General features: G+C 38.7%; 1 protein-coding gene across 11 annotated transcripts in view; it reads left to right on the top strand.

Moving 5' to 3' along the window:
• SOCS6 (suppressor of cytokine signaling 6) overlaps nucleotides 1–15609 on the top strand; it is a 156728-nt gene that overhangs the window by 6287 nt on the left and 134832 nt on the right. For 7 of the 11 annotated variants that reach the window (XR_013443255.1, XR_013443250.1, XR_013443253.1 and 4 more), the window contains exon 3: nucleotides 2314–5335. The exons of 3 other annotated variants lie outside the window; for them this stretch is intronic. The gene's annotated coding sequence lies outside the window, so the exon portion shown is untranslated. Of the gene's footprint in view, nucleotides 1–2313; nucleotides 5336–12530; nucleotides 12679–15609 lie in introns of all 11 variants that reach the window. One more of the 11 variants, XM_078060177.1, reaches the window with a different exon arrangement.

Raw genomic sequence — 15609 nt, 5'->3', positions numbered from 1 at the left:
TTTGTTTTGGTGTTTATAGTAATGAGATCCTTCTTAGTAAAGCTTAATTTTGGTTTTAAAGGAAATATCATCCCTATGATAATAGTCACTTTTATCTGTTGACAACTGCTTTTGAAAAAGTGAAAAAAATATACTTAGGGAATATTATTATTACCAAATGTCACAGACTGTTGGAATATGTAAGCATGTCACACACATAGAATTATTTTAGGATTTTAGTAGTTTTGTGCATTTGGAGAATTACTGCATTTTAGAATTAGAAGGAAGCTTCTGATTATTGACCAGCTTCATCCTTAGGTAGATAATGGGGAAAGTGAGACTAAGGGTGGTTAAGTAATCGGCCCAAAGTCACATACCACAGTACTAGCAGATTTTAGAATGGAGTCTGATGTGTGCAGCTCTTCTTGTGGATGCAGGATGTTTTCATTTACTCCTGGGAGGTGGGGAATTTGGATTTGTGTCTTCATGGAGGAGGTCACAGTTGAGCTGGCTCTTGGAGGGTGACCTGTGTTTGGGAAGAGCCATAAGCGGCAGGGACGGTATCTCAAACAGGCGGAACAGCAGGAGCTATAATATTAACCTAGAGATCCTTTTTTTTTTTTTTTTTTTTAAGATTTTATTTATTTGACAGAGAGAGGCACAGTGAGAGAGGGAACACAAGCAGGGGGAGTGGGAGAGGGAGAAGCAGGCTTCCTGCCGAACAGGGAGCCCGACGTGGGGCTCGATCCCAGAATCCTAGGACCACGACCTGAGCTGAAGGCAGACGCTTAACGACTGAGCCACCCAGGTGCCCCTAACCTAGAGATTCATTTCTCCTCTTTCCTAACTGAGGTTACCTATATTCTGTTTCTTACTTTACTTCCTTGATTTAGTGGAGCTCATTCTCCTAGTAACTTCCTGAAAAAGGTGATGGGGTTGTTGTGTTTTTTGTTTTGTTTTGTTTAGACCTTGTCAGAAAACATGTATGTTCCAAATATCTAATTTACAGTCTGGGAACTTGCTGGTGTAGTACATTGGTAAGTGTCTAGACAGGTATGAAAATGTATACATTAAACATTTAATATGTATATACCTCATAGACAGTGATGTACTGGTATATAGGTGTGCTACCCTTTTTTTTTAATATTTTATTTTTTAAGTAATGTCCACACCCAGTGTGGGGCTTGAGCTCACGACCTAAGATCAAGAGTCGCATACTCCACCGACTGAGCCAGCTAGTCACCCCAAGTGTTCTACTTTCTAAATCTACTTTTTAAATTTTTAAATGTTAAAGTCTGAATTAAAAAATTAAGGAGGAGTGAGTTTATTTCATTAATCAATTCTTATTTAAGCCAGCTCCCTTAACATTTTAAATAATTGGATTTGTGAACATTTTCATATTTAACTTAATAGAGATGTATTGAACACAGTTAAAAAGATGCTTAGAAATGCTCATGTAAAATTTTGTTCTCTGCAGGTTAAATTTCTAAGTCTACATATTTTTATTTCCCCTGAATCACATTCTTTTAGAATTGGACATGCTGTAGAGATCAGCCTCTTTATTTTATGTGGGAAACAGACTCACCAAGGAGAGATTCACTCAGTGTCACACAGCAAACTAGTGCTACCCTATATTTTTGTGTCAGTAGCCTACAGAGTGGGAGAGAATCAGTTGAAAATTTATTAGAGCTTTTGCTGTAATTATAAATTTATTCTTTTTTTTAAGATTTTATTTATTTATTAGAGAGAGCGAGAGCTTGGGCGGGGGGGGAGAGGGAGAAGCAGGCTCTCCGCTGAGTGGGGATCCCAATGCGGGACTCGATCCCAGGACCCTGGATCATGGTCTGAGCCGAAGGCAGATGTTTAACCAGCTGAACCACTCCCGTGCCCCTAAATTTATTCTTAATTCATTAAATTTTAAATTACTTGGCAACTTTAAGTCCATTTTTCTTAACTTGGTTATCTTTAAATTTCTTTATCTACCTTTGTAACCATGCAAATAGTCACATTACTTTTTATTTATTTATTTTTTTAAAGATTTTATCTATTTATTTGACAGAGAGAGACACAGCGAGAGAGGGAACACAAGCAGGGAGAGTGGGAGAGGGAGAAGCAGGCTTCCCGCTGAGCAGGGAGCCCGATGTGGGGCTCGATCCCAGGACCCCGGGATCATGACCTGAGCCGAAGGCAGACGCTTAATGACTGAGCCACCCAGGTGCCCCTCACACTACTTTTTAAAAATAAAGCTTATTATGTAAGATCTGAAGGCCCTAAAAGAAGTCAAAATGATTCTATTACATTGACTATTTTCCATTTATTTTTATTTGCATGTAGTTGTCACCTGGAAGGGGTAGGAGGTCGCACCCTCTGCTCAAGCTGTCGCCTTAGCCTGGCAGTTTCCTGGTTGCTGCCAGAAGACATGAGGCTCCTGGGTCAGAGATAAAGGACTTCATTACTCAGGGCACTGTCAGCATTTGTGCCAGTTCCCCGAACACACTTCCTGTTGAGAAGAGAACATAGGGGCCAGAGGAGAAAGCGGGGAGACAGATTAGGAGGCAGCTAGGTAACGCGGCCGAGATAGCAAGCACAGTGTGTGGGGCAGTGGTGGCAGCAAGTGATTGGATTCTGTGTGTACTTTGGAAGTAGTTGAGCCATGACCCTGGATGTGGTAAGTGAGAGAAAGAGGGGAACCACAGGTGATTGTGGAGGTATTGATCTGAGCAGTTAGAAGAATGGAGTAACCATAGACCTAAGTGGGAAAGGCTGCGAGTAGAGTAGGTGTGGGGCTGGGATGGGAAAGATCCAGAGTTTAGTTCTGAACACGTGTAGTCTCAGATATCCCTAAGACAGTGAATGGCGGTGTCAAGAAGGGAGCTGACTGAAACTAGGCTAATTAAAGATGTGGATTTGGGAGTGGAGGACACATCAGTGCTATTTCAGGCATGAGAGTGAGTGAAGTCACTGGGGCGTGAGTGTAGATGCAGAAAGAGTGACCCAACGTGAGTGCTGGGGTATCCAGCGTGAGGAGATCAGAGGCACAGTAGTCTGAGAATGACGGATCAGCTGTGTCAGGTGCTGTGGACAGAGCATCTCAGGTAAGAACTGAGCATTGATGCTGGATCTGCATGGGGACATCATTGGTGACCTTGACCAGAGCAGTTTCTGTTTGATGGGATAGAGAAGGTCTCTGGTGTGGGTAGAGGGAAAACGGGAGAAAAGGATTAGTAGGCCTCCAGTATGTATGTTTTTCCCAAGGTGTTTTTGTTGCAAAGGGGATTAAAGAGATGGAACCATAGTTGGCGGGGAAGATAGGGTAAAGACAAGTGTGTATATATGAGAAATGATGTTTTTAGGAGCGATCCAGTACAGAGGGGAACTTGTTGGGATGGGAGGGCCTTTAGAGAGGTGCGTGGATCGGTAAAGTAACAGGATGGTTTTGTCCGAAGTTTTCTTCTCATGTCCTAATTATCTCAGTGAAATAGGAAGCTGGGCCATCCGCTGAGATTAAAGATGGGGGGAGTAAGTGTTACAGGTGCGAAGAAAGATGTGGGTTGGTTGACAAGGAATGGGAGAGACTGAATGGATCAGGGAAATGTAGTTTGATTTCCAGGCAGCATTAAGGTTCCAGCAGAGGTTCATGGTCATGACGTTAAGTGAGACCAGGCAGAGTGGTTACGTGTTTCTCCAGCCACATTTTCCTGTAAGGGTGCAGGCATGGCGTGGGCAGAGTTGGATTGAAGCAGTGTTGTCGTTTTGCCAAAGTAAAGTGGGAAAGGGAATTGAGGGTACATGCTAGGGAATGATTATGATTGAGTGTGGAATGTAAACTGAGTAAGGAGTTAAGAGGATCACTGAAAAGCTGGTGAGTTTATTCTTTTAGAGTTAATATTTATATGTTAAGTCTGTATTAATTAACTCTATATTGATATAATACTCACTTAGACTGAATATTTCAGGTCAGACCTGACTGTATATACATAAATCAAAATTAAATGTCACATTGGCAAAAACTTGTTTTGGGTGGGGTGAAGAGAAAGAGAAGGCTGCATAGGTTCTCATTAAAAAAATACAATATCCTTATCTATTGATATATATTTTTGTTCAGTCGTGGTAAAACCAAAAGCCAAGAAAAGGCCTTGTATTTTGCTTTAACTTGACGGATTTACTCAGCCATTCCCTTTAGAAAAGTAACTTAAGAACAAACAAACTCACAGACCTTTTTCTTATAAAAACTCCATATTTATAGAATATTTAGAAAATAAAGTATTGAAAACAGTATTTACAGAGCATTATGTGGTCCAGATGGCAGTTCTGCTGTATTTCTTTCTGGTCTGGTGTGCCTCCCTATTCTTTCTACATAATCGAGACCACACTGTACATATGATTTTGTTTCCTGTGTTTTTGCACTTAACAAATGAACAATATGAACTTTTCCCTCATGTTATTTATAACCCTGTATAAATATCAATTTTAGTGGTTCCCTAAAGTTCCATTGTGTAGATGTGCTAGAATTTTGTTTACAATTCTCAGTCTGTTGGAAATTAGAATGTTTCTGATTCTTAAAATCTATTTTTTATCATATGTAATAATGTAGGGGGCATTGTTATGCTTTGGTTTCATGTTATTTCTTTGAGTTTTTAAAAACAGCATTATTGGGTCAGAGAGTATGAATATTTTTTTAAGAGTTGCATAGAACCAAGCATTTTTTTTTTTTAACAACTGTATTAAGACATTTTCAAGTAATGAATATCATCATTTAGAAAAATCTTTGCTAATTTGAGTTGTGCAAAGTCATTTCTATTTTAATTTCGTTTCTTTGATTCTTATCAGGGTCAGTATTTTTTTTAGGTTTACTTATTTATTTTAGAGAGAGGGTGAGAGGGAGAAGAGTGCTCCGGTGAGTCAGGGGAGGGGCAGAGGGCGAGAATCTTTCAAGCTGACTCCCCACTGAGCTGGAGAGCCTCATGCAGGACTAGATCTTCTGGCCCATGGATCTTCTGGCCCATGAGATCATGACCTGAACTGAAACCAAAACCAAGAGTTGGAGACTTAACCGACTGAGCCACCCAGGCGCCTCAGGGTCAGTATTTTTTTGTGAATGTGTTGAACCAGTTGGTTGTCCGTGTGGAAGAATGTAAGTTAATCCTTACCTTATATAAATCAATACTAGGTTAATCAAGGACTTACATGTGAAAAGCAAAACTTCAATACTTTTATAGGAAATATGGAAGAGTATGTGACTTCAGTATCGGCAGGATTTCTTAAGACAACAAAAGGAGCAAACAATAAAAGAAGACTGACAAAGTCAACTAAAATAAAATGAGAAACTTCCTCAAGGTGCCACACAAAGAATAAAGTCAGTATACAAGTACTCTACAGCTGTAGGAAAAAGAAAGTAGATGATCCATATGAACTGATATGCACTGATTTCTAGGAGTCTAAAATGTACCTGCTCTATCTTAAATCTTTTTGTTCTATATATTTAGCCACGCATTTTAACATTTTTCTCACAGTAAGGAAAGCAGAGAAGTGTTTAAAAGGCTGTTCTGCATTTCCACCAGCAACATAGGAAGGTTCTAGTTTCTCTACGTACTTGTTAACACTAGGTCTGGTCATTCAGATGGGTGTGTAGTGGTGTATCATTGTGGCTTTAATTTATATTTTCTTTTTTTTAAAGATTTTATTTATTTATTTATTTGGCAGAGAGAGACATAGCGGGATAGGGAACACAAGCAGAGGGGGAGTGGGAGAGGGAGAAGCAGGCTTCCTGCTGAGCAGGGAGCCTGATGCGGGGCTCAATCCCAGGACCCTGGGATCATGACCTGAGTCGAAGGCAGGCGCTTAATGACTGAGACACCCAGGTGCCCCTAATTTATATTTTCTTAATGACCAGTAATATTAAGCACCTTTTCATGTGCTTGTTAGCCATTTGCACATCTTCTGTCGTCTTTGGTAAAAGATCTACCCATGTCCTTTGCCCATTTAAAAAAATTAGGTTGTCTCAATTCAGTTGTAAGAGTTTTTTATTTGTTCTGCTTAAAGGTGTTATATCAGATATGTGATATACAAATATTTTTTCCTAGTCTGTGACTTGTTCTCTCTTGACGTGTTTTGGAGCATAAAGTTTGTAATTTTAATGAAGTCCTAAAGTTCAGTGGTTTTCACGAATAAGTTCCTCAGTTCTTGCATGCAGTTAGTTTATCTCCAAAGTGCTGAAATGGTTGCTTTCTACATTTTGACCCAACTTTATGGTTGCCTTTTGCAGAGAGGATTTATCAACCTTCTCGGGCCACCGTGCCAGAAGTGAGTTCCCCTGGGTAGATACTTGTTTGATACCTATTTTTAGATGACAAAACTGAGGCATGGATGTGCAGTCATTCGGAAATGCTGGCTGTGATTTGAACTCAGGTAGCGTGGTTCCAGGATCTGTGATCCTAGTCACTAGGCTCTGCTTTCCCATTCTAATACAGTCAGAAAAGGTGGTAGTTTCTAGATCATGCACCATGGGTCAGCACTTGTGTCTGTTACTTGGCCCCTTCCCTTATGACTTTGGGCAGACTGTTAAACTTTCTTTCCTTTTTTTTTTAAAAGATTTTATTTATTTATTTATTTTAGAGAGAGAAAGAGAAAGAGCATGCACTTGAGTGGGGAAGGGGAGAGGGAGAGGGAAAGGATCTCAAGCCTACTCTGCCCTGAGCACAGAGCCTGATGTGGGGCTCGAACTCAGGACCCTGAGATCATGACCTGAGCCAAAATGAAGAGTCAGACACTTAACCAGCTGAGCCACCCAGGTGTCCCAGATTGTTAAACTTTCTAAGGTTTGGCTTCCTCTTCTATTAAATGGAGATAAAGATATAAAGATAGTACCTTCCAATAGAGTTCTTATGAGGATTAAGAAGATTAATGTACATTTTTTCAGGATGTAGTCACCTCTGGGCAGTGGTTGTGCTGGTGTTGGTAATAGAAGTCGTATGGGGGGCAGAGGTAGTAACAGTGGTGGCAGGACCCCTCCTTCTTCCTCCTGGGTATCTCTCCTCTGGGGATAGCATCCAAACTCTGCCTTTGCAGCCCTTCCCTCAGTCTTCTGCAGATGTCTGCTTGCTTATAGTCTGTACTGGAATCTACGGTCCTTGAGGGTAAGGTCTTTTTCATCTCTGCGCACGGCTGGAAGCATCTCCTTCTACTTTTCAAGGAAGTGCAGTGTCTTACCAGTGTCAGGACAAGGATGTCATCTGGAATGATAAATAAGGCAGGAGAGGGGGGCACAGAGTGGTTAAGGAAACCTAGAGAAATCACAGTGAATGATAAGAAGCACTTGCTATATGGGATATATGTGAGCCTAGGGAGCCCAGGTTGTCGAGGTCAGGGATTTGGGTTGGATAAGGTGTTCGTTCCTGGTGCACGTAAGGAACAGAGCGAGCAGAAGAGTCCCCCTTGTGAACAGGGAAGCAGAAGACTGAAGCATGAGAGTAAGTGCCTGGGATGGCACAGGGCATGAAGGGGGAGAAGTTTGCATCCTGAGAGGATGCGAGGGAGAATGGGGAACAGTTGGGGAAGGTGTGGGGAGAGATGGATTTAGGAAAACTTGTTGAGACCTTTGACCCTGAGGGTATCAGAGTCCTGCTTTTCTGGATAAGAGGTGACTGAAACACACAAATACATATTTTACCTAGACTGCGTGTTTTCTTCTCTCAGGGTGCAGTGGGGTGGTTGTTTTGTAGTAAAGTGAAATGTGCTCACTGGTTACAGAAAGATCTAATACAGGATTCCCCCACTATCTGAAAGCCGGGTGTTCCCGTGAAACCTTTTATGAGCCAAAATGGTATGTAAAATGAAGAAGTAGTTATCATTGATTTATATGGGAAATGTTTTGAGCATTTCCAGACTCCCCAGAATAACCTATTTTAGGCTTTTCTGATACCTTAAAACACATCTTGCCAACGGATGCACAGAACAAACCAAGAGAAAGCACACATGCTCACAGACACAGTTCAAAGCTCTGGGGGCCGGAGGCTGAGATGCTGAGTGCAGTTCCCGGGGAAGGCGCTGGGGAGCGCCGCGCTTGCTGTTTGAGTGAGTGCGGCCTCCCACCCTGCTCACTGCCAGACAAACACTGAATGCTGTTTCTGCCTTTTGCCTTTTCCATAAAAGCCAGAAATCCTCTGTGGATTTCTTTTGGTCAGCACAAACAGGTACTGATGTAGGTCTTTTTGTAAAAGTAACATGGCGTAAGGCGCAATTCAAAAAGCAGACAATACCTGTATAGAAAATAGCAGGCTGTTGGGGTTCCTGACTCCTTGTCCTGGTCACTAGAGTTGCAGTCATCGATACTGGATATTCTTTGAGACTTTTACTATATATATGTAGGTATATAAATACGTTTACAAATGGGATCATGTTTGCATTTTGTTCGGTAGCTTGCCCTTCACCGACAGTGTATTTGAATCTCTTTATCTGCATAGTATTCCCATTGTATTGGTGGATTATAATTTATTAAACTTGTCCACTGATTTTTGTTGTATATTATTCTTGTTTCCTGATATTTAGGTTAACTCCGCATTTTTGCCAAAATAGACTATTCAGTAAATTGTGTAGTGAATAAGTGGGCTCATTCTGTAGAATCCGTTCTTTGATCTTAAGCACACCCTTAATCTCTGCCTCAGCTTTCCCATCTATGCAGTGGGAATATTACTGTTTTGACTACTACTATTAGCTGCAAACACTTACAGCCCTAATACGTGCTGCTTGGTGATGTTGTGAGGACACCACATATATTAACACATTTAAACCTCACAACCGACCTGAGTGGTAGGTACCGTATTGTATTCCTGGACCCAGGAAATACATGAACTCATGCTTTGTGGTTCCAGAGTGCTTCCCACTGTGTTAGAATGCTTTCTGCACAGCACCGGACACACAGGGTCTAAGGATTAAATGAGATGCAGTATATTGAGAAGGCTTAAACCAAAGCCTGGCATGTATTAGGCTAATGCGTGGCCTGTATGTACCAGTACTAGGTAAGTGATCAAATAATAGTAGCTTTTAAAATTTTTAATGCTGTAGGGAACATAATTTTCCATATGCATGAGTATATATCCAAAACACAAATTCCTCATCACATAATTATTTCGTTAAAGCATATGTAAATTTAAGTTTTTGATAAATATTTTCAAATAATTCTCCACAAATTGTACCAATTTATACTTCAGCAGTGAGTTATGAGTGCTCAGTTTTTCATACCCTTGCCAACATTGTTAATTGATTTAACTTTTACAAACTCATAGGTGAGCAATATTATCGTTTTGTTTTCCTTTTTAGTGCATTTTTAAAGTTGAGATAGAATATACCCTACAGTGAGGGGCGCCTGGGTTGCTCAGTCAGGTAAGTATCTGACTCCCTGATTTCGGCTCAGGTCATGATCTCAGGGTCAGGAGATTGAGTTTTGTGTTGGGCTCACACTCAGCGTGGAGTCTGCTTGTCCCTCTCCCTCTGCTCCCCACTCCCCACGTGTGTGCGTGCCTGCGCTCTCTCTCTCAAATAAATAAATAAAAATCTTTAGAATATACCTACAATGAAAGTCAGCCTTTATAGTGTACAGTTTGTTGAGTTTTAACAAATATATTCAGTCATGTAACTACTACCGCAATCAAGATATAGAACAGTTCCGGGCACCCCGGATTCCTTTTAATTTCTTTGTTATGAGTGAATTGAAAATCTTCTAGGGTGATGATTGGCTACTTGAATTTGTTTTCTCCCTCTCTCGCTTGCTTGCTTTCTCTTGCTTTCTTGCCTTTCTTCCTTCTTTCTTTTCTTCCGTTACTCTTTTTGTGTGAACTGTTCTTTTGTATATTGTGCCCATTTGCTTATAGGATTGTGTACCTTTCTCATACTGATTTCTAAGAGCACAGTCTGTGTTACAGAAATTAATCCTTTGTCATGTGTTTGCAGTTTTCTCCAGTTTATCTTTTGGCTTTAGTTATGCCATTCTTTTGGCTATCCAGAAATTTATAAATTTTGCATTGTTAGATTGTCATTCTTTTCCTCTATGGCTTCATGGTTTTATGTTATGCATAGAAAAGCTTTCTGCAGTGCGAAGATTTTTTAAAGATTTTTCTCCAACTTTTATTTTTTTATGTTTGCATATTTGATCCTTCTGCACAGTATTTTTATATAAGAAAGTAAAAGCTTTGCTTTCTCCACCACTCCCAAATGGTTATCCAACCCTCTCATCATCATTTCTTGAGTAACCCGTCTTTTTTTTCCCCTCCAGTTTTAAGCTATATGTTTTAATATCCTGTGCAGCTCATTGTCCCTCAGTTGTCCTTTAGGTTTTTTCTTACTCTTTTCCTTGTTTATATGTCCAAGTTAATTTCAATATAATTTTATCTGGTTTCTTGCAAATATCATTGATGTTTTCTTGGGATCTTGAGTAATGTTTTGACAGGATTTAATTGTTTTATCTAAGAATAAGATGTGTTTTTTTATATATTTAAATCTGTTATGATCCTCTGAGGAGTTTTGAAGTTTTTCATATAGTTGTGGACATTTTATAAAGATTAATTTCATCTGGGGCACCTGGGTGGCTCAGTCCGTTAAGCATCTGCCTTTGACTCAGGTCATGATCCCAGGGTCCTGGGATCAAGCACCAGTTGGGGCTCCTTGCTCAGCGGGAAGCTTGCTTCTCCCTCTGCCTGCCGCTCCCCCTGCCTGTGCTCTCTCCGCCCCCCCCACCCCGTTCAAATAAATAAGATCTTTAAAAAAAAAATTTTCATCTTTTTTGAAACTATTTTAAATTGAATCTAGTCTTTTATTATATTTGCCTACCAGCTTTTAAAAAATAATTACTAGTGATTTTTACATATAAATTTTGTAAGCAGTCACTAGAGTGATTTTTTTGTTTGTTTTTTTTTGTTTTTCCCCTAATAGTTGTTCAGCTGCATCTGTTGTATTCTAGGTAATCCCTCATGTCATCTGTAAATAATGACAATTTGTCTCCTCTTTTCCAATATTTATACTTACTTTTTACTCTTGTCTAATTAATTAGCTACTATGTTGAAAATAATGCTAATTAATACTTGATAATTGGCATCTTTGTTGCTGGCTTTCAACATTTCTTTATTATTCATATGACTTAATTTTGTTATATATGGCATGTTAAATGTCCATCTACTTCTATTTTACAGGTTTTTTTTTAAAGATTTTATATATTTATTCGACAGAGAGAGTGAGAGAAGAGTACAAGCAGGGAGGAGTAGTAGAGGGAGAGAGAGAAGCAGGCCTCCCGCCGAGTAGGGAGCCTGATGTGGGGCTCGATCCCAAGACCCTGAGATCATGACCTGAGCCGCAGGCAGACACTCAACCATCTGAGCCACCCAGGCGCCCCTATTTTACAGTTTTTTTTGAGGGGGTTAGGGTTAGGATTGATGTTATTTTTTTTTTTTTTCTGATTTTTTTTTTGTGTGTGTGATTTATAGCTGTGGTCATATGATTTTGCTCCTTTGCTTTATGGTAAATTATAATAAATTTACAAATAATCAGCTGTGCTGGCAATCCTGGGATGTACCTTACCTAGTTGAACTGTTTCCCCTCACCACTCTGGTGTTTACTGATATTTACGATTTGTATTTCAGTATTGGTAAGTGAGATCAGTGGGGGGTTTTTTTGTTTTGTTTTGTTTTTAATGTGTTGTCTTTGTCTACTGGTGGTATCAATGTTCTTTGGCTTCAGAAATAAATTTGGGAGGTTTCTTTTTCTATGTCCTGAAGTAGTTTAGTGAGTATTGTATTTCATGTTTTTAGTGACTTGTCCCTTTTTCTCCCTGAAGGAAGAGAGGGCCATGGTAGTTCTTTGAGAACTTTCTCAAGTTCTTTGACAACTTTTAGTTTCTTTTGGATTCCTGCCTCTTGTGAGGCAAATTTTGGTAATATATTTTTGCCATAAAATTACCCATTTCATCTAAATTTCAAATTTTTATTGAGTTTCAAAGTACCCTTACATATTTTGATTTCTTGTGGATCTATAGTTACTTCATTTCTAGTTCATATAAATACAGTTTTCCTTTTTTCTTGATTATGACAGCCAGTTGTTCATCAATTAAGTTTTTTGTGGTTTGACCAAAGAATCAACTCTTATAATGTTTACTACTGCTATTTTTTTATTTTCTGATTTGTTAATTTGTGTTTTCATCTTTTTGGGGGTGTTCTCATTGCTGACTTCCAGAGTTGAATGCATACTTTGTTTCTTTTAATTCCTTACTATTTATTTTTATTTATTTATGTTTAAATTCCTTACTGTTTAGTTTTGTAAACCTTTAAGGTTTTGAAGTTTTCTGGGAGCACAGTTACAGGGTCTTGCAGAATTGTGTAGTTTGATCGGTCGCATTTCCATTATGTTAGTATATGAAGAGTATACCATTTTCATTCTCTTTGAGATTTCCTCTTTGATTCAAGAGGATGTTTGGTAATTTTTATTTTTCTGTTTTCTTTTTCAGTTTTTATTGTCTTGTGGTCATTTGAGGAGATATTTCTTTCTTTCTTTTTTTTTTTTTTTAGAGGTGAGGGAGGGACAGGGAGAGAGAGAGAGAATCCCAAGCAGGCTCCTCACCCAGTGGAGCCCAACGTGGGGCTCAGTCTCATCATCCTCAGATCAGGACCTGAGCTGAAACGAAGAGTCCGACGCCTAACTGACTGAGCCACCCAGGTGCCCCAATGAGATATTTCTGATTTTTCGATTTACTGATATTTTCATTGTGGCCTAATATATTGTCACATTTGGTAACTATACCATGAGTTCTTGAAAAGCAGATGTATTTTCACTTTTTAGAGTACAGAATCCATATATTTAATAGATAAAGTAATTATGTAATTTAAATCTGCTATATTCTTCATTTTCATTTATTTTCTTGGGTTGAAAGAGATATTTTAATGTTCCATTTTATGTGTAAAGATTTTTTTAAGATTGATTTATTTTAGAGAGAGAAAGAGAGGGAGAGAGCATGAGTGGGAGAAGCAGAGGGAGAGAAGGAATTTCAAGGAACTCTGTGCTTAGTGTGGAGCCTGTCTCGGGCGGCTCAGTCTCATGACCCTGAGATCATGACCTCAGCCGAAACCAAGAGTTGAACGCTTAACCTAAGACTGTGCCATCCAGGCATCCCTGCATGTAAAGATTTTTGCCATTTTTATTTTCTTTGTGGATTATACCTTATGTAATGTGCCCTTTTTTATTTGCATGACCATTTTTCTTGAATGTATCACTATCTTGTTATTGTTACAGTTTCTTTCTTATTAAGTAAGCATATTCCTTTTTTCATTCTTTTCTGTTAGAGGATTTTTCCTGAAGCAATTAAGGTTGGTGTTTGTTAGTTAATTGAAAAACTTCACTTAAGTGTGGACTCATGTTTTTTTTGTTTTTTTTTTTTGGACTCATGTATTTTTAAACATCTCATTTTTAATTGAAACTAGTAAATATGCACTCTTTCATTAATTTCCCTATGTAGGACCAGTGTCTTTTCTTTAAATATCTATTGACTGAATTCTATCAGTCTGAATAATGTAAAGGATGTCCTTAAATAATATATTATATGTGATTTCCAATTTGGCACTCTTTTAAGTAGAAGTTAATCATATTTACAAAGCAATCTTTGTACAAAGGCCTACATTTTTTTTAAAGTACTGTTTTCCTAGACTTTGAGTGGTTTTGTTTACACTTAATTCCACAGAAAATTTTTTTAGCCATTTGCATTTATTTAGTGTTTGCAAATCAATTATTTTTGTAGGAAGAACTTAAAAAAATATTTATTCGTTTGCATGCTTAAAACATGCAGTGAATTTAAATTCAGAAAAGTTTGGATGAGCATCAGTCATACCCAGGACGTATTTTATGTAATGGGGATATAGCCAGTGACAAAGACTGATAACATTCCTGATCTCAAGTAGAATTCAAGTAAATATGATTCACTAGATAGAATAGGATAATCGCAGGAATGCTGAAGAAAAGGATAGTTCGATAGTGGCTAATAGAGATTTTACGGGGTTGGAAGTATTCTGAGACCATTGGTTTTAGTGTGTTTCATATATGACGGGATTTTTAAAACCAGACCTGAAAATCTTTTTTCTAATAGTTGAGTTTATCTGAGTCATATTTATTGGCATAACAAACATTGGGACCTAAATTCTGTCATATTTCATGTAATATTGGCCATTGCCCTTATTTTTTTGGTATTATATCATCTACTGTCCCTCCTCTCTCTTCCCTTTCTGGAAGGATTTTATTATCTGTTCTTTATTTTTCCTTTTTTATAAAGTTAATGGCAAGTAGTGTACTGGCAGATTCAGGAACAATGGAGTAGAATCCAGGGAACTGAAATGGAAGGGCATGAACCGTGGCTTGCTAAGAAACTGGCAATCTTCAGGGCAGAGACAATAGTGAAACTCCTTACCTTGCTAACTTCTTATGTGGATGCCTTGCTTACCTTAAAGTCTTTCTCTTTGTTCTTTTAAACTGTCTTCACAGATAGTTTAAGCTGGTAGTTCTAAGTATGGTCTGTGGATCCCCTTTGATAATGAGGCTAGAACATAATTTGCCGTTCTCTGAGGGTGCAGAAGCAATGGCGGATAAAATTGGTGGTGCCCTCCCACAGCCACGGCTGTGGCAGCAGCTGTGATGGTTTGAACTTTCATAGCAGTCTCCTGTTCTTCACCTCTAAGCACTTGTAGTAAAAAGAAAATCACAGTTACGTTTAAGAATGTCACTGAGGAAGCTGTTAAAATTGTTACATTTATTAAATCTTGACCCTGAGTACACATCTTTTCAAAATGCTTGTGATGAAATGCGTATGTGTAGAGCATGCTTTCTACCACAGCCTAATGGAAGAAGGGTGTCTCAGGGGAAGCGCTTGTGCTGTTGTTGGAGATGCTGAAATGTAGCTACTCTTCATGAAACACCACTTTTACCTCAAAGAACTGTTGACGGGCGCCTGGCTGGCTCAGTCGGTAGAGCATGCAACTCTTGATCTTGGGGTCTTGAGTTCAAGCCCCACGTTGGGCAAAGAACTTACTTAAAAAAAAAAACCTAAATAAATTTAACAAATAAAAGAACCATTGGCAAACTACGGTTTTTCAGCTTCTGGTTTTCAGTAGATACAGTCTCATAAATTCACTGACAGTATTGGTGTCAATGATAAATCCAGGCTTTCAAGCAAAAATTAGAATTGTGGAAAACTTGTGTCTCCCACTGTTAGTTTACTGCTTCCCAGTGCTTAGACTTTCCTGATGGGATCAGTCAGTGGTGATGTTAACAAATGGGATTTTTTGATATTGTGTAATGAAATCACTAATATATGATATTATAAAATCATACATACCTGGAAGATTGATTCAAAATGCAAGGTTAGACCAATGGATTTGAATGCAGTAGAGTAAAGAAGTTATCTAAAGGGTTTCAGATTTCCCAGTGCAACTAACTTGTTAAGAAACTATCACTTGTTGATTTTTGGTATAATATCACAGGAAAGAATATCCACGGTTATATGAAAAGATTATTAAAGAAAATATTTCTCCCTTTCCCAGCTATATATCTGTAGGAGGTTGGATTTTCTCATTATACTTTAACTGAAAAAACATATTGTAACAG

The sequence above is a fragment of the Halichoerus grypus genome, chromosome 13 (genome assembly GCF_964656455.1).
Source record: "Halichoerus grypus chromosome 13, mHalGry1.hap1.1, whole genome shotgun sequence".
In the NCBI taxonomy this organism is placed as follows: domain Eukaryota; kingdom Metazoa; phylum Chordata; class Mammalia; order Carnivora; family Phocidae; genus Halichoerus; species Halichoerus grypus.
This window is presented reverse-complemented; position numbering and strand designations above follow the sequence as displayed.